General features: G+C 37.6%; 1 pseudogene; it reads left to right on the forward strand.

Annotated features, from left to right (window-relative positions):
• Positions 1 to 4,467: 4,467 nt before the first annotated feature.
• On the forward strand, positions 4,468 to 4,498 carry LOC134385419 (U6atac minor spliceosomal RNA; annotated as a pseudogene).
• Positions 4,499 to 21,287: the final 16,789 nt, after the last annotated feature.

The following is a 21,287-nucleotide window of genomic DNA, read 5'->3' on the forward strand; positions in this document are numbered from 1 at the left end:
AGATCAGATGGCTGTAGGTGTGTGGGTTGATTTCTGGATTCTCTATTCTATTCCATTGGTCAGTGTGTCTGTTTTTATGCCAGTACCATGCTGTTTTGGTTATTATAGCTTTGTAGTATAGTTTAAAGTCAGGTAGTGTTATGCCTCCAGCTTTATTTTATTTTTTTGTTCAGAATTGCTTTGGCTATGCATGGCCTTTTGTTATTCCATATAAATGTCTGGATAGTTTTTTCCATTTCTGAGAAAAATGTCTTTGGAATTTTGATGGGGATTGCATTGAATTTGTATATCACTTTGGGTAGTGTGGACATTTCACAATGTTGATTCTTCCAATCCAAGAGCATGAGATATCTTTCCATCTTCTTGTGTCCTGTTTAATTTCTCTTAGAAGTGGTTTGTAGTTCTCATTATACAGATTTTCCACATCCTTGGTTAACTTTATTCCTAAGTATTTTGTTTTTTTGGTGGCTATTGTAAATGGGCAAGATTTCTCGTTTTCTCTTTCTGCATGTTCACTATTGGAGAAAAGAAATGCTACTGATTTTTGTGTGTTGATTTTGCATCCTGCAACTTTGCTGAAACCATTTATCAACTCCAAGAGCTTTTTGTAGAGGCTTTATGCCGTTCAATATATAGGATCATGTCATCTGCAAACAGGGACAGTTTGACTTCATCTTTTCCAATCTGGATGCCCTTTATTTCCTTCTCTTCTCTGATTGCTCTGGCTAGTACTTCCAACACTAATTTTAATCCATGGTGGTCTGAAAAAATACATGGAATAATTCCAATTTTTTCAAATTTGTTGAGACTTGATTTGTGACCTAACATGTGATCTATCCTGGAGAATAATCCATGTGCTGACAAGAAGAATGAATAGTCTGAAGTTGTTGGATAGACTGTTCTCTAGATATCTGCCAAGTCCAATTGGTCTAGAGTGTTGTTTAGATCTTGTGTTTCTCTGCTGATTCTTTGCCTAGATGATCTGTCCAATATTGATACTGGGGTGTTCAGGTCCCCTGCTATTATGGTATTAGTGTCTATTTCTTCTTTAGGTCTAATAGAGTTTGCATTATAAATCTGGCTGCTCTGATATTGGGTGCATATATATTTATGATTGTTATGTCTTATTGATGGATCAATCCTTTTATCATTATGTAGTGGCCCTCATTATCTCTTTTTATGGCTTTTAATTTAAAGTCTATTTTATCAGATATAAGAATAGCTACTCCAGCTCATTTTTCATTTCTGTTTGCATGTTAAATCTTTTTCCATCCTTTCACTTTTAGTCTATGTGAGTCTTTACAGGTGAGGTGGGTCTCTTGTAGGCAGCATATAGTTGGGTCCTCCTTTTTAATCCAGTCAGCCAGTCTGTGTCTTTTGATTGGGAAATTTAAGCCTTTTACATTAAGAGTTGTTATTGAAAAGTGTTGATTTACTCCTAGAATTTTATTGATTTTTGTTTTGATGTCTTAAGTGTCTTTTGTTCCTTTCTTTCTGATTTACTGTTTGTCTTCTGTATTTTTTGGCTTCCTGGGTTGTAGATAAACTTTTTTTTCTCTCTTCATTGTTGGCATTTTTATTTTACTAGTGGGTTTTGATTTTTCTTGAGTTTTTATGGCAATGGTAGTTTTTATTCAGGTACCAAACCCAGTACTCCCTTGAGAATTTCTTGTAAGGGTGGTTGCGTGGTAGTGAACTCCCACAGTTTTTGTTTGTCTGAGAAATATACTGTTTGCCTTTCATTTTGGAAGGATAGCCTTGCAGGGTAGAGTATTCTTGGCTGGCAATCTCTGTCTTTTAGTATTTTGAATATATCATCCCATTCGTTTCTGGCTTCAGGGTTTGTGATGAAAAGTCTGATGTTAGTATGATTGGGGCTCCCTTATAGGTGATTTGACACTTCTCTCTTGCAACTTTTAAGATTCTCTCTTTGTCTTTGAGTTTTACCAATTTGATTATAACATGTATTGGAGAAGACCTTTTTGGGTTGAATACATTTGGGGATCTTTGAGCTTCCTGAATCTGAAGGTATGTGTCTTTTACTATTCCTGGGAAGTTTTCTGCCACTATTTTGTTGAATGTGTCTTCAATGCAATCTCCTTTTCCCTCCCCTTCTGGAATACCCATGACTCAGATATTTGAGCACTTAAGGTTGTCTGATATCTCTCTTAGATTTTCTTCAATGTTTTTAATTCTTTTTTCTTTCTTTTCTTTCTTTCTTTTTCTTTTCTTTTTTTTTTTTTTTGTCTGCCTGTGTTATTTCAAACAGCCCACTTTCAAGGTCGGAAATTCTTCTGCTTCTGCAAGCCTGCTGGTTAAACTCTCTGTTGTGTTTTTTATTTCATTGAATGAATTCTTCAGCTTGGCAAGCTCTGCTACATTCTTTTTCAGGGCATTGATTTCCTTGCACATTTCTTCTTTCAGGTCCTGTATACTTTTCCTTGTTTCATCCTGTTGTCTAGCTGAGTTTTCTTGTTGTCTAGCTGAGTTTTCTTGTATCTCATTTAGTTTCCTTAGAATTATCACTTGAAATTCCTTGCCAGACATTTCAATGGCTTCTTTTTCTATCAGATCTAGAGCTTGAGAGTTATTACCCTTTGGTGGTGTACTTCTTGATTTTTCATATTTCTGGTATCTTTCCTTTGTTGTTTAGTCATTGTGTCAAGGGATCTCATTGTCCACTGGTTCGACACTATTGTCTGGCTAGGATCCTACTGGGGCTGCCAATTTGGCACAGCTGCCTCAGTGTCTGCTCAGTTGCCCGCTGGCACCTTGGGTGCATGGTAACCACGGGTCTTGGGCCTCTCTTGGGAGGCACCTCTCTGGTCAGCGTGCACTCAGCCAGGCTATGGATGGGGTCTGGTGGCAGTGAGACCTTCCTGCTAGGTCACGCGCTGGCGCCATGGGGCACATGGTCTCCATGGGACACAGGCCTCTCCGGCTGGGGTACTTTGTCTTCTGTCCAACTAATTCAGTGTGGCTGTTTTTCCCTTCCACCTAGATTTCTCATGTCAGGACTGCCTTTGGAAGAGACAATCCCATTTTGTTCATACGAAGTAGAAGACTGGGAACCAGATGTTCAATCACATAGTGCATGTTTATTGAGCACCCATAAGCAGCAGGTGTAGTGCAGGGTGTTGAGGAATTAAGATAAAAGAGACCCATCCCAACTCTTTGCCACTCACAGTTGCTTGCAGTGACTCCACGTGCAGGATGCCAGGACAGACCTTTTTCCAAATATTTTGTTCCATTGTCAGACAACATGCCCTGGCTTTTAATTCATAAAAGAGTCACTTCATAAATATTAAAGAATTGGTAAAATTCAAGCTGTTGAGATTTTAGCATGTGGCATTTAAGACATAGAGAACTGAAATAGGGGAAGAAGCCTGGTACTTTTAAAGATAAGTGGCATGGAACTCAAAGGCCTTGGAAACAAAAGGCAACCAAGAGTCATGAGATTTTAGATTGCACTAAATAAACTTCTTTACCCCATTGGACTAAATAAATTAGGAAACACTTAATAAGGCCACCTCGTTGCTCAACTCCAGAGATGCTATTCACATCATAGTCTAAATCAATGACACTCCTGAAGTTGTGCTATGCACATCAAGTACGGGCTGTATGCAGTAGCTCTGCACAGATTATTGTATGTATTATTAACTATCACCAACCTTCAGACTTACACCCTTTCCCTACTACATATAATGTTCATTAAGCTTCTTTCTCTCTGCCTATCCTAGGGCCAGACACAGTAAAATGTCCAATATGAGGATCGTTCTTCCTATTGTCTTATATCATGCCTTTAATAAGAAGGCCCAGCACTGTTGGAGCCTTGCTATATGTGCAATACTTTTAATAAGTGCTTCACTTTTATTATTTCATTTAATCCTCAAAATAACTCCATGAGTTAATAACTATTGAAATCCCAGTTTTACAAAGAGGAAATTTGCCTAAAGGGAAACAGTTAGGAAGCAAATCCTGAGCTCAAAACCAAGTAGGCTGGATCCAGAGTCTGGGCTCAAAACTCCTATTCTATGTTGCCTCCTGTTTCATATTCATTTGGTGATTTGATCATTAGTAATTCTGTGTGTCGAATACCAGGTACTGTTCTATAATGAATAAGAAAGAAGTTCCTGCCTTTTAGGATCTTACATTAAATGGGGAAGACAGACAATAAACCAGTAAACAAGCATTTTTTTTAAAAAAAGATCATTTCTAATAGTGGTCAGCTCTGTAAACAGAATAAAATAGGATAACAAAACACAAAGTCACTGCACAAGGTGGGGGAAGCCGACTTAACAAAGGTGGTTAGCAGAAGGTGGTGACTGACAGCTTCATGAAAAGAGCAAACTGGTCATGAATGAATCTGGGGAAAGTATTTCAGAAGTTCAAAGGCCATGAGGCAGCAACAGCATCAGCATGTTTGAGAAAAAGCAAGAAGGCCATGTGGTCACAGTATGTGAGCCAGTGTTGTATGAAAGGAGAGAAGGTTAGCACAGTATGTGAGCCACAGAAAGGGTGGAGCAAGGTGAGGCAAGTCAGGTAGGCAGGAACAGATCGTGAGGACCTCGTAGGTCCTGGGAAGGTGTTTGGATGTTTTTCTAAATACAAAGGAAAGTTATTGGCAGGTTTTAAGCAGGAGATTTACATGATCTGACTTATTAAATATGAAAAAAAGTCATCTGGTCTTAGTGTGGAATGAACTACATAGGTGGACAAGAGTTATAACAGGGAATCAATTAGGAAACTTGCCATAACCAGAGTAAAAGATCATGAGAATTTGACTTGGGACATAATGGCAAGGGTGATAAGCAGTAAGCCTATTCCAATGATAACTGTCGAAAGTTGAGGATGGATTGGATGCGGAAGTTGAGGGAAAAAGAGGCATTAAGGGTGTCTACTAGGTTTTACCTTGAGCAATTAGATGCCTGATGCTAAGTCAGGATAGAGTGAGAAAGTCTTGAGTTTGGATAGATGTTTGGAAAAACAATAACATGGTTTCGATCATGTTGAGTTTGAGATGCCTTTCAGGCATACAAGTGAAGATGCTGAACAGATATCTGAAACTCAGAGGAATACCAAAGACTAGAGATTTAAGTTTGGGAGTCATCAATGCAGAGATTTGGAAGTCATAAAAGAAGAGATTTAAATTCAGGAATGATCAATGCATTCAGTAGCATAGGACTAGGTGAATTCCCTTAGGGAAACACCATGGAAGGTGAAATAGAGAAGAGGGTTGGGGATGAGCCCTTGGAGAGCTCCAACCTTAAGAAAAAAAAAAACCAAGGGAAACATAAGAGAAACAACCAGTGGACAGGAGAAAACCAGGAGGGATGCTTTTGAGAGTCTTTTTCCTTATCTTTAAAACAGAAGGAAAAAATGCCACCCCTGACTACCACCAAAGGAGAATTATAAAGGTCAAATGAGACACAGTTGGTTAAAGGAAAGGACTGTAACTCAAGAAAGAGAAACACAATATTATAATAAAGAATAATATATTTTTAAATTAGCTTATCTCTGCCATATACTAAATTTATGAATTTGGGCAAGTCACTTTTCCTTTGCAGTTTAGGGCTCTGTAAAATGATACTGATCTCACAGCATTTTTATCTCTAAATCAAATGAAATAATTTATGTTGAGCACTTAGATTGACTGGTTTATAGTAAATATTTGAAACATGGTGGCTTGAAGATGCCTTGTTGGCATCATGGTCTACTGGAAGTGTCTGGACTTTGGTCTCAAATAGATTTTATGCTAAATCCTAGCTCTCACAATTCACTGGTAGTGTGACCTTTAGAAAGTTATTGCACTTCCCTGTCTATTTCCTCATCTGTAAAACAGGGAAAATAATAGCTACCACTTGTTGACATAATGAGGATTAGAATGACAGATGCAAAGTACCTGGTAAATAGAAACCATTTAATAATGTATAGTTTTTATTCCATATGCAGTCATTATTATTGCCTAAGCCACATAGCTAGAGCATGGCACAGCTCAGAGCTCAGGTTCCAAATTCCAGTTTGGGGACTCTACATTCAGTCCTCTTCCTATCACTCAGTAGCACTCTTCCAAGCAGCTTGTTTGTCATTTTCAATGAAGAAGAATACCTTCCTGAGAATTCTAGCATTTCCCTTTCCCCACCCCAACCATAAGTCCACAATCATTAACACCTATGATCTAATGGTTTTACAATACCTTGGGGCTCAAAATAGCTGCTCTGGGAGGATAAAACAACCTTCTGGCTTTTCCACTAGGATTGTAAAGGTGAATAACGAAACTCTTTTCTTTGAAGGCCCTGAGTAGCTAGCTAGCTAGCGAGAATAGAGCAGGGACTGAATTTCCATATTTTCCATGAAGAGGATGTGCTTTCACAAGCACCTAACCTATATTTTAGAATGAACAACAAATTTGGAATCCTCAGATGCAAACTTAATTGCATATTAGACCCATCCCATCTGTGCTTTGACATTAAAACTTTGTGAAAAGAGCATGGTTACTACGAATATATATTATAACTACCTTTAGTAAAAATTATTTGTGATCCTCAAGATGAAAGATATTTATAGTATACAGGCTGCAATTCTTCTATGATTAGCTATATCCTATTCTAACAGCACTTAGTAAAGTGTGTGAATAACATTACTAACGTGGATATTGTATTTTGTATTTACATTTTCAAGGTTTTATTGCTATATGAATATTATTCAAATAGTTTTCTCTAGCCAAGTTCTGTGTGTTTACTTTGAATAACAGACCTTCACTTGAAACAAATACTATTAAAATGGCTCCCACACAAGGAAATAAAAAGAACTGAGATGAAGTTGACTGGTTATACACATATACACTGAGCATGAAATGAACACGAGGAAGAAATATAAACCTTTTGAAGAAGGTAAACTAGAGTTTGAGTGGTAGATGTAATAAAGCGAGGAATCAGAAACAAATTCTCTATGAATTAAACTAGGCTACATTTTTGCTCTTACTGGAGCCCAAATCCATCTGGTAGGCACTGTGAATGATTCCAAAAGACGTAATTTTTACCTCTAAGAATTTATAGGCTAGCCTAGAAAGCTAACACACAAAAACTCACACACACAATACTTACAAAGCAATATAGGAAAATGTGCAAATCATATAAAAGAAAAAAAAGTTAGTTTCTGGTTAGCTCTGTAATAGAGCCCAGAAACCAATCTACATATATAAATGGCTACACAGATACCTGGTATGGGTGTGTGGCACCACAGTTCTTTTATGTATTCTTTTGAACTAACAGTTACTGGGATGGGTAACTATGTCTGTGTGAAGCACTCAGATCAATGTAAGGTCATCCTTCTGCCTACTAGATCCTTTATCCTGTCATCCTGAAGTGATGCACTAGGTAGTGGACAGTCTTTTAAGGATCCCTGCTGCTCAGACAAGGCAATTGAATAGGTCACAGTGGGTATGCAATAGCAAATATTGGAATCTCTTTAGGTTCGTGTATATATACCAAATAGCCTAAGAGGAAAGATGTTCCTTTCAAAATCCAAATATCCCAGAGGAAATGTCAGAATTTTAGAATCAATAGTTGAACAGCCAATTAATGTGACTACCAGGGCCCCCTAAAGGGGAGTGATGAGACAATGCACCACACTCCTGGGGAGGCAGAGCAGCAGATAACACAGCTGGGGTGGGGCAGTATGGGCTTCCAGTCTTTGAATCTGTCAATGAAAAGTCAGGTGTACTTGTGAAGGCTGCTTTCATTTGGATTTTCTGTACCACTGATAGCAAGACTGAGAATGACTAGTGTCTTTCCAGTATTCAATGGAAATTCTTGCACAGGTGATTCCATTAACCTTGGAATGTTTCTAGGGTACTAGAGCTCCTCCATAGAGAAAACACCGATTTCCATCACCAAGGCCCTTGGATATCAGCTATGTACCTTTGTAGAATACGCTACTCCCTTTCCCTCTGTCAAAGTTCTATGTAATTGCCAATGTCCAGTTCAAGCCCCAACTCCTCTGTGCAACCATATCCTTCTCTCCCTTCTCTGACTTTCAGTAACAATTCCTTTGCCCCATAAATTGCTCTTCTTATTTAATGTTCAATATTATAATTTTTTTAAAATTTTTTTAAAAATTTTATTTTGTCGATATACATTGTGGCTGATTAATGCTCCCCATCACCAAAACCACCCTCCCTCCTCCCTCCCCCCCTCCCCCCCAACAATGTCCTTTCTGTTTGCTTGACGTATCAACTTCAAGTAATTGTGGTTGTTATATCTTCTTCCCCCCCCCGGTTTTTTGTGTGTGTGTGTGTGAATTTATATATTAATTTTTAGCTCCCACCAATAAGTGAGAACATGTGGTATTTCTCTTTCTGTGCCTGACTTGTTTCACTTAATATAATTCTCTCAAGGTCCATCCATGTTGTTGCAAATGGCAGTATTTCATTCGTTTTTATAGCTGAGTAGTATTCCATTGTGTAGATATACCACATTTTCCGTATCCACTCATCTGATGATGGACATTTGGGCTGGTTCCAACTCTTGGCTATTGTAAAGAGTGCTGCGATGAACATTGGGGAACAGGTATACCTTCGACTTGATGATTTCCATTCCTCTGGGTATATTCCCAACAGTGGGATAGCTGGGTCATATGGTAGATCTATCTGCAATTGTTTGAGGAACCTCCATACCATTTTCCATAGAGGCTGCACCATTTTGCAGTCCCACCAACAATGGATGAGACTTCCTTTTTCTCCGCAACCTCGCCAGCATTTGTCGTTCAGAGTCTTTTGGATTTTAGCCATCCTAACTGGGGTGAGATGGTATCTCAGTGTGGTTTTGATTTGCATTTCCTGGATGCTGAGTGATGTTGAGCATTTTTTCATATGTCTGTTGGCCATTTGTATGTCTTCCTTAGAGAAATGCCTACTTAGCTCTTTTGCCCATTTTTTAATTGGGTTGCTTGTTTTCTTCTTGTAAAGTTGTTTGAGTTCCTTATATATTCTGGATATTAATCCTTTGTCAGATGTATATTTTGCAAATATTTTCTCCCACTCTGTTGGTTGTCTTTTAACTCTTTTAATTGTTTCTTTTGCTGTGCAGAAGCTTTTTAGTTTGATATAATCCCATTTGTTTATTTTTCCTTTGGTTGCCCATGCTTTTGGGGTCGTATTCATGAAGTCTGTGTCCAGTCCTATTTCCTGAAGTGTTTCTCCTATGTTTTCTTTAAGAAGTTTTATTGTTTCAGGGTGTATATTTAAATCCTTAATCCATTTTGAGTTGATTTTAGTATATGGTGAGAGGTATGGATCTAGTTTCATTCTCCTGCATATGGATATCCAGTTATCCCAGCACCATTTGCTGAAGAGGCAGTCCCTTCCCCAGTGAATAGGCTTGGTGCCTTTGTCAAAGATCAGATGGCAGTAAGTGTGTGGGTTGATTTCTGGATTCTCTATTCTATTCCATTGGTCAGTGTGTCTGTTTTTATGCCAGTACCATACTGTTTTGGTTATTATAGCTTTGTAGTATAGTTTAAAGTCAGGTAGTGTTATGCCTCCAGCTTTATTTTTTTTGCTCAGCATTGCTTTGGCTATGCGTGGTCTTTTATTGTTCCATATAAATGTCTGGATAGTTTTTTCCATTTCTGAGAAAAATGTCTTTGGAATTTTGATGGGGATTGCATTGAATTTGTATATCACTTTGGGGAGTATGGACATTTTCACTATGTTGATTCTTCCAATCCAAGAGCATGGGATATCTTTCCATCTTCTTGTATCCTCTCTAATTTCTCTCAGCAGTGGTTTGTAGTTCTCATTATAGAGATTTTTCACCTCCTTGGTTAAGTCAATTCCTAAGTATTTTATTTTTTTGGTGGCTATTGTAAATGGGCAGGCTTTCTTGATTTCTCGTTCTGCATGTTCACTATTGGAGAAAAGAAATGCTACTGATTTTTGTGTGTTGATTTTGTATCCTGCTACTGTGCTGAAATCATTTATCAATTCCAGCAGTTTTTTGGTAGAGGTTTTAGGCTGTTCGATATATAGGATCATGTCATCTGTAAACAAGGGCAGTTTGACTTCATCTTTTCCAATCTGGATGCCCTTTATTTCCTTCTCTTCTCTGATTGCTCTAGCTAGTACTTCCAACACTATGTTGAATAGGAGTGGTGAGAGTGGGCATCCTTGTCTAGTTCCTTCAATATTATAATTTAAATGCCTCATTGAATTTGCCTTCTTCCTTTATATAATGGTACACTTCACTAAAACATTAGCTATATTTCATACTTCTGTTTATTTCCCAGGGTGCCTATCGTGGTCCTTTGCATTTCATCTCTTAAATGTCTTCATGGTACCTGTTAATTGAACCATGAATAGTTACTGAATTGAGGGGATCATACGCTATTCTTTAATGGGTAAACGAAGCCTTAGTCTTTAACATCAGACCCAGGACTGAGAACAGTTGTGTCAAGCTTCTCAAGCAGCAACAACCATGATTTAAGGCAACCCAAAAACCAAAGTGGAAGACACTGACTCACTTGGGAATAAAGTGTGCTACAAGATCTTCACTCCGAGTTACTGAGTTGTTACAGGTGCTCTGGTTCTGACTGTCTCTGAAATGTGTTGAAATAGGTGATTACAAAGCAGTCATAAATCCATAGACTGAAACTACTCTGGGCACATCTATGAAACCAGACAACATTGCCTGGCCACCCAAATTGGTAAAATTCTTCAGAAAATTCTCTATTTGGACAGATACCCCTATGCCCAAAAACTTTATCATTTCAAACCGCTATCATTACAAATGAAAATTGATAGGCACCAAAGACAGCCAAGTCTGTTCTTCTGGCCCTGTTTATTGATGGCCTACAATGAAGACCATATTTGGCTTGAGAGCTTTTTAAAAAAATAGGTTATATAAAACAAGAAATCATTTATAATTAAAATTTCCCATTGTGTTTGTACATGAGGCAAAATGTGTTCATTTAGGAATTTTGCTTAAAAGCAAACCTGCTTTGTTGAGCTTTGTATAACATTAGAAAAATCTGAGTCAAGACTGGGTGTGCCTGGGATAAATTTTGAGCAAATGCACTCCCTCATGACTAGAACTTTGCAGGAGATTTACTTTCCTTTCCACCCAACATCTGATGATTTCTGTTGATTTGACTTCAACCAGGGGAAAAAAAAAGTTCTTGAGCAACTTGATATGTTTGGGGTGAAACTCAAAGGAACACTTTGGATACCAATGCACTTGTCTGAGCCCAACAAAAGATTTCCCAAACTCCTTATAAACTGGGTTTTGTGCTCATACTTTGATATCTCCTTTTGTCCCTATAATATACCCAATCCAATGAATCAAGTGTTACATGCATATGAAAATGGCATGTAAAAGATACCGAAAAACAGAACATATAACTACGTGAATAATTTTGTTTATAATTTAGTCCTACCGGTTATAGAGAAATATAAAATACACCAAGGTTCTAGGGAGAAGCAGCTGTACAATAGAAGATGATGTATACATTCTTCCTCTAGAATGATTTACTGCCTACAAGCTAATACTCCACTGGACCCAGGTAGGCACATTCCTTAGGACTCTACATTATGTCCTCAAATATTTGCATGCTACTCAAGGGATCATTTTTTAATCTGAGAGTCTCACAACATACAAAATGAAAGGTGGAGCTAGACGTCAGAAAACAGAGCTGACTAATTAAACTACACTCCTTTTTAAGACAGAAATGAGGAATGCCAGAGTTCATGTGACTCTGCTTTTCTCAGAAGGGGTGCAACCATTTAAGATACCATATTTTTGTTCTACTTGGTTTTAGTCTGTAATTATTTATATATTGTGCCAGGTCCTGTGCTAGGTACAGTAGATACAAAGATGAAAGAGACATGAACCTGTCCTTAAGATAAAAGTGGATAGCCATGCCCCTTGAAGACATTTGGCATTCCAGAAAGCAGCTTCTCTAGCTCCCATCCCTGCTAGTGAGGAAATTCAGTGCCAAATTCCAGTCCCACCCCAACTAGCCAAGTGGTCATGGTTGACCAACCATGATTGTACAGTTTTGAGGGGACACATCTTTAAAAATAACACCAACTTCCTTTCTTTATTGTGGTACAAGAATCAAGAGTACAGAGGGTAGCTTGCCTTGTGCTTACAAAGTGCCAAAGAGAAGGAGCAACTATAATTTCCTCCACACAATTTTTTCTAAACATAAAGCAAGACTTAAGGCTTTGGGAAGTTTCTGGACCTCTCATAGCATAACATGTATGGCAGTGCATGCATCCTACTTACTGTTTTGATTAAAATGCAATCCTACATTTAGAAGCAAGAATCATTGTTTCAATATATTCAGTTTCTTCTTTCCTCCCTCGCACACATTCCAAAAAATCAACCAAAATAACAAACCACAAACATAAAACAAAGAAATTAACCTGTAATCTAAAATAATTCTGACTTGGATTAATAGTCGTATGAATGAAATCTGCTTACTGTTCCTTTCAGGTTTTAGATAGATCCACCATGAGTTTCTATATTATGTGCGTGTAAAAAGTTCCTCTCGTTCAAGGATCCCTGAGAGTTCTGCAGACACCAGAATGTATTATTTCCATCTTAACAGCAGAAAAACCCAATACCCAGAGAGGTCAAGATATCTGCAAAGAGCCGGAGTGACGCAGTGGAAGTCTTGTGAGGAGGCCTCCAGAAGCCTAATTTCTAAAGCAATGTTACATCCACGTGACCCCGCTGCATTCATTGAGACGGCACCTCTCATTAAAAGGGAGCATAATCATTAAAAACACTTTAGCTTGCTAACGTTAACTGCCTTTGGGTATCACAGGTCTAACACTTCACTAAAGCTCAGAAGTGAATTAGACATTTTATTCAAATGCTACTTAACTAAAAGTTAAAAAGCATAATTTTCTATTGCAGAATAAGAACTGGAGAGACTAATTTGGTGGAGTTGTTAAATTTTACAAAGCCTGAGTCTCAATTTTCAAAAAATATTGTACATTTATTTATTGAAGTGAATGAAACATTTGCTATAAAACTATTCAACGGAAAGTTTTTTAACAAAGAATAATTTACTTTTCATTTACAGAACAATGGAAAGTAGAAGGAAATCTCCTCCAAGGTATTAGAATCATGTACAGTTTCATATTTGACTAAAAAATTATTTCCCCAGCCTGTTTTCTTAACTCTAAGGATATGCAGAAAAGTATCGCTTGCATTTATCATGAAAATTACAGAAAAATGACTGAAACTACTGAGAACATTATTAAATAAAACATATACTTATTATCTGTCTTTTTGTCTCTGTCTTTTATTCTATGGTTTACAGAACATTGACTGTTTCTTACTAGTCCTCCCACTCAGAAAGTAAATTTCAGCCTCCTCCCAAATGTGAGCAGTCAAAGAACTCCCACAAAACTTCATCTGGGCATTTGAGGGTGAAATCCACACGGGGCTGTAGATTCAAGTTGTCAGCTGTCTGCAGGGAATGCACCCTTCAATTTAAGTGTGGCAAATAGGGAGGGCAGTGGGAGGCCTTCTCTTCCCCCAGCAGATGGTAAGCAGACTTAGAGGTTCTTTGTTCCAGGTGCATTGAGTTTCAAAATGAGGATAGGTCCCATTTCTCCTTATCTGATTATGCATGTGCACAGCATTTCAACCCAGGAGGCTAAGGCAATGAATATGTACCCTGATATATTCAATGTGATAATATGGAATCAGGGGAAAAAAAAGAAAAAAACCGTGTCGTTACCGTTCACCATTCATATTCAGATCCAGAACCAGTGAGCTAAGCTTGGCACCTTAGCCATTTGACACCATACACAGTATTTCAGGAAATACTATGAGTCCTCAGTCACCTTGTCCAACGCAAGCATACAAGTTTGAGGATGTGTAACAGGAAGTCTTAAAATCAGAGACAACTGATATAACTAAAATCAATTTTTTCTGGCAGAGTACAATAGAGCAAGCATTATAAAAGTACGTTTGTGTGGTGTATGTGTATGTGCTTGTGAGGAACTTGTTCATTACATGGAGCATGATGATGTCCGCATAGGGTCATTGGCCCCCATGGAAGCATAGTGCTGATTTCAGAGTGCACAGGCTTCCAAGGTAGACTCACAAGGTGTCAGGCACAGGACCCAGGCAGCGGCAGTGGGGTGGTGGTGAGGGGGTCAGGACCCAGAGGACATACAGATGCAAAGGAAATCAGATGAACTCTTAAGGGAGGTCTCAGCAGCAGACAGTGATGAAGGTTTTCACAGGAGAATGGAATTCCATAAAACTCTATGCTTCCTAAGCGAGGACCAGTATTTTACTCATTGTCTTTTGCCCAGCCATACAGTGGGCATATAGTAAATGTTTGCTCTATGAATAAATGAGTAAGAGAATGGATAAATGAAAATGAGGCAATGAGCAGAGTCTTAAGTAGTTAGACTAGGGAGATCCCACTGCAGATAGCAGGGACCCAGGCCAAGAGTACTCCCAAACAGAATTTGCAACTGGGCAGGAAACTGAACGTACATGGAGAGAGACACACAAGAAAGGAATCAGTTATTGCAAGTCAAATAAACAGACTTGGTCACTTAGGACAGCAGGAAAGTTCAGATCCTGCAATCAGCATCCACTGTCAGAGAAAAGCAGCCCTAGGAAAACATGATGCTAAGACCCTGAGCTGGTGAGGGGAAGGACTAGTGTATGGCCTTGGTGCATGATTGGACCCTTATAGGTAGGGATGTGTGTGTATGCGCGTGCATGTGCATGTGCATACACGCACACACAAGAAAGAGAAACAGGCAGAGACAGAGACAGATAGAGAGAGGAAAGAGAAGGAGAAGAAGAGAGAATGCTTTGGGGTTTTTCCTTACTTCATTTACCTATTCATTCAATCACCAACTATATCTTGAACACCCACTTTGTGTTAACCACTGTGCTGGGCACTGGAGATATAAAAAGTCTATTTCTTTTTTTTTAATTGTACATATTTATGATATTTCTATACATGATATTTCTATGCATGCATACATTGTGTAATGATCAAAGCAGGGTAATTAGCATGTGCATTATCTTAAATATTTATCTTCTTTGTAATGAAAACATTAAAAAACTTCTAGCTATTTTGAAATATGCAATAAAATATTGTCAACTCTAGTAGTCCGACTATGCAATTGAACACCAAAACGTATTCTCCCTATCTAACTGTGGTTTTTGTACCCATTGATAGATCTTTTACCATTATCTCCTTCCCCCCTACCCTCCTCATATTCTGGTAACCACTATTCAGCTCTCTGCTTCTATAGGAACAATTTTTAGATTCCACATACGAATGAGATCAAGTGGTATTTCTCTTTCTGTGCCTGGTTTGCTTCACTTAACATGATGTCCTCTGGGTTCATCTATGTTGCTAAAGATAGGATTTCATTCTTTTTTATGGCTCAATATATTCCACTGTGTATATATGTTATGCTTTCCTTATCCACTTAACAACTGATGAACATTTAGGTTAATTCCATGTCTTGGCTATTGTAAGTAATGCTGTAATGAACATGGGAGTATAGATATCTCTTTGACATCAAATTTTCTTTCCTTTGAATATATATACCCAGTAGTAAGATTGCTGCATTGTATGGTAGTTCTATTTTTATTTTTTTGAGGAAACTCCATACAGTTTTCCATAATGGCTGTATTAATTTACATCCTCACCAGCAGTGTGTAAATGTTGCCTTTTCTCCATATCCTCACCAACACTTGTCATCTTTTGATTTTTTGATAGTAGCTATTCTAACTGGTGTGAGGTGATATTTTGCTGCAGTTTTGATTTGCACTTCCTTATGCTTAGTGATGTTGCACATTTTTTCATACATCTGTTGGCCATTTGTATGTCTTCTTTTGAGAAAGGTCTATTTGATTCTTTTGCCCATTTTTAAATCAGCTTGTTTTATTCTTGTTGTTTGAGTTGTTTGATTTCCTTACATATTTTGGATATTAACCCCTTATTAGATGCACAGTTTGCAAATATATTCTCCCATTCTGTAGGTTATGTCTTTACTTTGTTGTTTCCTTTGCTGTGAAGAAACTCTCATTTAATTGTAATTCCACTTGTCTATATTTGCTTTTATTGTATTCTTGATGAGCATAGATGCAAAAATCCCCAACAAAATACTAGCAAACCAAATCCAACCATATATCAAAAAGATTATTCACTATGATCAAGTGGGATTCATCCCAGGGATGCAAGGATGGTTTAACAAACACAAATCAATAAACGTAATATATCACATCAACACAATGAAGGACAAAAACCATATGATCATCTCAATAGATGCAGAAAAAGCATTTGATAAAGTCCAACATTGTTCATGATAAAAACTCTCAAAAAATTAGGTAGAGAAGGAATATACTTCAAAATAATGAAGGCCATACGTAAGAAACCTACACCTAACATTATACTGAATGAGGAAAAGCTGAAAGCTTTCTCTCTGCAATATGGAACAAGACAAGGATTTCTAATTTCATCACTTTTATTCAACATAGTTCTAGCCAGAACAATCAGGCAAGAGAAAAATAAAAGGCACCCAGAATGGGAAGGAGGAAGTCAAATTGTCCCTGTTTGCAGACAACATGATCATACTTACAGAAAACCTCAAACTCCACCAAAAAACTATTTGAATAAATAAATGAATTCAGTTAAGTTGCAGAATACAAAATCAACACACAAAACTTGGTAACATTTTTATACAACAATAGCAATTATCTGAAAAAGAAATAAAGAAAGCAATGGCTTTTACAATAGCTACAAAAGAAGTAAAATACCTAGGTATAAATTTGATCATGGAGGTAAAAGATCTCTACGACGAACACTATTAAACATCAATGAAAGAAATTGAAGTAGACACAAGTAAATGGAAAGATTTCTCAGGCTCACAGATTAGAAGAATTAATATTTTAAAAATGTTTATACTACCCAAAGCAATTTACAGATTCAATGCAATCCTTGCCAAAATACAATGATATTCTTCACAGAAATAGAAAAAAAAAATCCTAAAATTTGTATGGACCCACAAAGACCCCAAATAGCAAAAGCAATATTTTGCAAAAAGAACAAAGTGGGTGATATCACACTACATGACTTCAAAACATACTACAAAGCTATAGCAACCAAAACAGCATTGTACTGCCATAAAAACAGACACATAGACAAATGAAACCCATGCATCTACAGCCAACTGATTTTCAACAAAGGTGCCAAGTATGCACAATGGGGAAACAATAGCCTCTTCAATAAATGGTGCTGGGGAAACTGGATATCAACATGCAGAAGAATAAAGCCTTATCATTATCTCTCATACAAAAATTAACTCAAAATAGATTAAAGGGTAAGACCCAAAATTACAAAACTACTAGGAGAAAACTAAGGGACTAGCTCTGTGACTTTGGTATAGGCAAAAAATCAATTTTATTTTGAAGGATATGCATTTACAAGAGTATGGATGAACAGAAATTAATATATGTTTCTTCTGGAGCCTAGGTAAAGAGCCTAGCCATGGTGGCAGTAGTCATCAGCACAGTTCAGTGGGGGTGAAGGGTAGGCAAAAGTGTCATGGATGTCTTTACTCTTGGATAATTTTTTTATTAAAGACAGGAAAACCATCATTGCTGCAGGTGATAAGATAAGCTAGTTTTATGACTTAGTATTAAAGATAAAATGATAAATGCATCCTGAAAAAATAATACATAATTCAAAAAGAAAAGGCTCAGTGAAGATATGACATGTGTCTTCAAATACTTAAAGAACCGTCATGTGGGAGAGAAACTAATCTTGTCCCATGATACGCTCAAGAAGCAGAATTTGGACCATTGGATGTAAGTTCTGCCTCAGTATCTATATCAATATCTGCCTCAATGTAACAAATAAATTGCCTATTCAGAGTTGTCCATAGAAGAAATAGCTGTCATAAGTTGGCTCAGACACACAAAGCATGTATGAACCACTCCAAGCAGAGAATGGTACAGGAACCTGCTGGGTCAAGCCCTAGAGAAGCTGACCAATGGCCTTTAGGACTGAGAACTAAAGGGTAGAAAGTGTCAACTCAGACCCAAGGATGGTGATCACTACAGTGGTAATGTAACATAATCAATTCTCCTAAGTCAGGTGGGTTAATAGCTATGTCTTCAAGTGATCAGTCACTAGGAGCAGGACTCCTAGTTGACAGAAAGTGAGGTGGAATCAGTCCTTTCATGAGCTAGAGGGAAATTGGCTAGTATCCTGAACAGGAGGACTCTAGACGCATGGCCAGCAATGCTCATCGGGATAAGAAGGCAGAAATCCAGGCCTGAGCATTACCTATACGTTTGACTTTTAATTTAGTGGTTTCCAGCTTACCATGTTGCGTCCTAGTGTTCCAAGAAAGTCCTTCATAGTATCCCAAAGGGAAAGACTGAGAGATTAGGAATTGGGAATCCCCACTCTTCATTTCAAGCAGAGCAACTACTTTCCCATTTTATTTATGTAATATTTCTTCAAAGAAATGCCATTCTCTTTGACTCCAAGCAGAGTGTCTAGCAAAATGCACAGCTGGATTTTAAAACGCTAGCTGTAGAAGAGTTTTAAGCCCTTTATATTTCATTCTACTCCTCCAAGAAGGAAAGTCCAAGGACATTATGAAGTCCTCACGGATGCACAGTTGAGCTATGATAATTAGGCAAGAAGTTTTGGGTATGGGCAGGCAAAAGATAGAAGAGCTATTCCTGCTTCTCTGCCACACCTCAAGAGTCCCTGTTTGGATGGATTCATATCACTTCATTATTATCTACCTTCTTTCAATGAGGCTCCTTTGTTGGCCCTAATTGCATGGTCCAGCAGGTCCAGGGAGGCATAGGGAAATGGAAACACTGCTTAAGCCAGTTCTGCTCCAAATCCCAGATGGACTGCCCTCTTCATCTTTCTCCCACTCTGAAAGTGATAAGTTTCTGAAGACTATGTTCATCATGTGAAGCTTAGGGAAAGGGACTTCAAGTTAGAAAGGTAAGAGCAGTTCTCAAAGCCTATGTGTAGTCTAGTATAGTTCAAAAGAACAAGACAAAGCAGACATTAGTGCTAAGGCCTAAATTAATATGTATTTGCCCAAAGTGACACCATGTTATATATTGCACTCAGGCACTGGGGTCACAGTGGGTGCCTGGGCTGGAGTTAGGATCTTGACTACCTGTCCATGGATATCATGTAAGTATACAACATAGCAGAATAATATGGAAGGCTTTCATCCATTGGAGTTTTTACTTTTGACTTGTAATTAAAAAACCAGACTCCAGGGCTATGGCAGCACAATTATTTTCTGATTTTGCCAGCTGGTGGGACTGAACCCATGGCTAGAATTGGATTTTAATTGCTCTGGGATATTACTGTAAATCAAAAGTAAAAATGCCTGAGGAAGGCAGAGACAGTCTTTTTTAGATGAGTTCGAATTTGAGCTAGAATCTGTTTGTTGTGGAACTTAGAAAGGATACTCAGGCATTGAAATGCATCTACTTTTTTCAAGCCCCACTGCTTCTACTCTCATATCCAACCTGAACTATCAAAGGCAACGTCTCTGATCCAATGCAGTCCAATAAGCAGCAGAATGACTTTGTTGCTGTTGTTGTTAACACAGTAAAATTGTATTTCTCATCAATGTACAGTCCACTGAGGGTGTTTTTGTTGGCAGGTAGATTTCCAGTTTCAGGAAAAACATTTCTTTTTTCATTTCAGACTATGACACATCACAGTTTACTAGTCTCAGTGTTTCATCACTTCAAGTGAAGTGTAGAAACTTTATTTTCATTTAGGTCTCTTTACCTTCTTCTCTTTTTAAATATTATTTTCTTAAGTACTTCTTCTACACATATTAAGCACCACATCAGACAGCATTTTGTTTCAACCATCAAATATAATTTTAAGAATTCATGAGAACAGCCTATTATATTTACCCCAATTTGTACTCATTCTGATGTTCTTTCTTAATTTCCAAGCTTTTTTCTATTTTCATTTCTTTTCTGTTTAGAGAACTTCCAATAGCCATTCTTTAAGTATAGGTTTGCTAATGACAAATTTTCTTAGTTTTCCTTCGTCTGAGAATGTACTGATTTCCTCTTCATTATCAAAGGATATTTTTGCTGGATATAAAATTCTGAGTTGATTATTCTTTTCTTTCAGCACTGAAAACTTCTGTCTTCTTTTTGGTCTTCCTAGATTCAAATAAAAAATTTGCAATCATTTGAATTGCTGTTTCCCTATAAGTAATATGTCATTTCTTTTCTAGCTGCTTTCATGATTTTTTCTTTGTATTTAATTTTCAAAAGTTTAGTTGTAAAGTACCTTGATATGGATTTCTTTGGCTTTATCCCTTTTAAGGTTTGCTCAGCATCTTGAACATGTAAGTGTATTAAGTCTGTTTCTGTTGCTTATAAGAAAATACCTGGAACTCGGTGATTTGTAAGAAAACAAAATGTATTGCTTACAGTTTCTGAGGCTGGGAAGTCCAAAGTCCAGGAAACACATCTGGTGAGGACCTTCTTTGGTGGTGGCTTTACAGCAATGCAGGAGTCTCACATGGCAGAAAATGGTGGAGTAGAGAGACTCTCACATGCTGTCCTTTTAAAGCCCTCAGAACCACTCCCCTGACCACTATTATCAACCCATTCACTACAGCATGGTCCTACAATCTAATCACCCCTTCAAGGCCCACCTTTCAATCACCGTAATAGGATTTCCCACCCTCCCAACATTCACAGTGAAGGCCAAGTTTCCAATACCTGGAACTTTGGGGGACACAATTTAAGCTTCGATGAGTTTGAGGGGGACATTCAATCCATAGGAATGGGTTTATGTCTTTTACCAAATTTAAGAAGTTATTAGGTATTATTTATTTAAATGTTTCTTCAGTTCCACTTTCTCTCTTTTTCTTTCTTTTTTCCACAGTCAATTTTTATTAAGATTGTATGAACTATATTATTCTGTCCTAAAGTCCACTGATTCTATCCTCCATATCTCTAATACTGAGCTCATCTACTGACTATTTTATTGTAAGGATTTTCAGTTCTATAATTTCCATTTGGCTCTTTTTTATAATTTCTATATATTTGCTGAGTTTTCGTTTTTTAAATTTGTTTCAAGAGAATTTGTAATTGCTTATTGAAGCATTCTTATGATGACTGCTTTGGAATTCTTGTCAGATAGTTTCAACATCTGATGCATCTTAGTGTTTGTGTCTGCTGATTATCATTTCTTATTCAAGTTTTGATTTTCTTGGT

This window comes from Cynocephalus volans, chromosome 8, assembly GCF_027409185.1.
Source record: "Cynocephalus volans isolate mCynVol1 chromosome 8, mCynVol1.pri, whole genome shotgun sequence".
Lineage (NCBI taxonomy): Eukaryota > Metazoa > Chordata > Mammalia > Dermoptera > Cynocephalidae > Cynocephalus > Cynocephalus volans.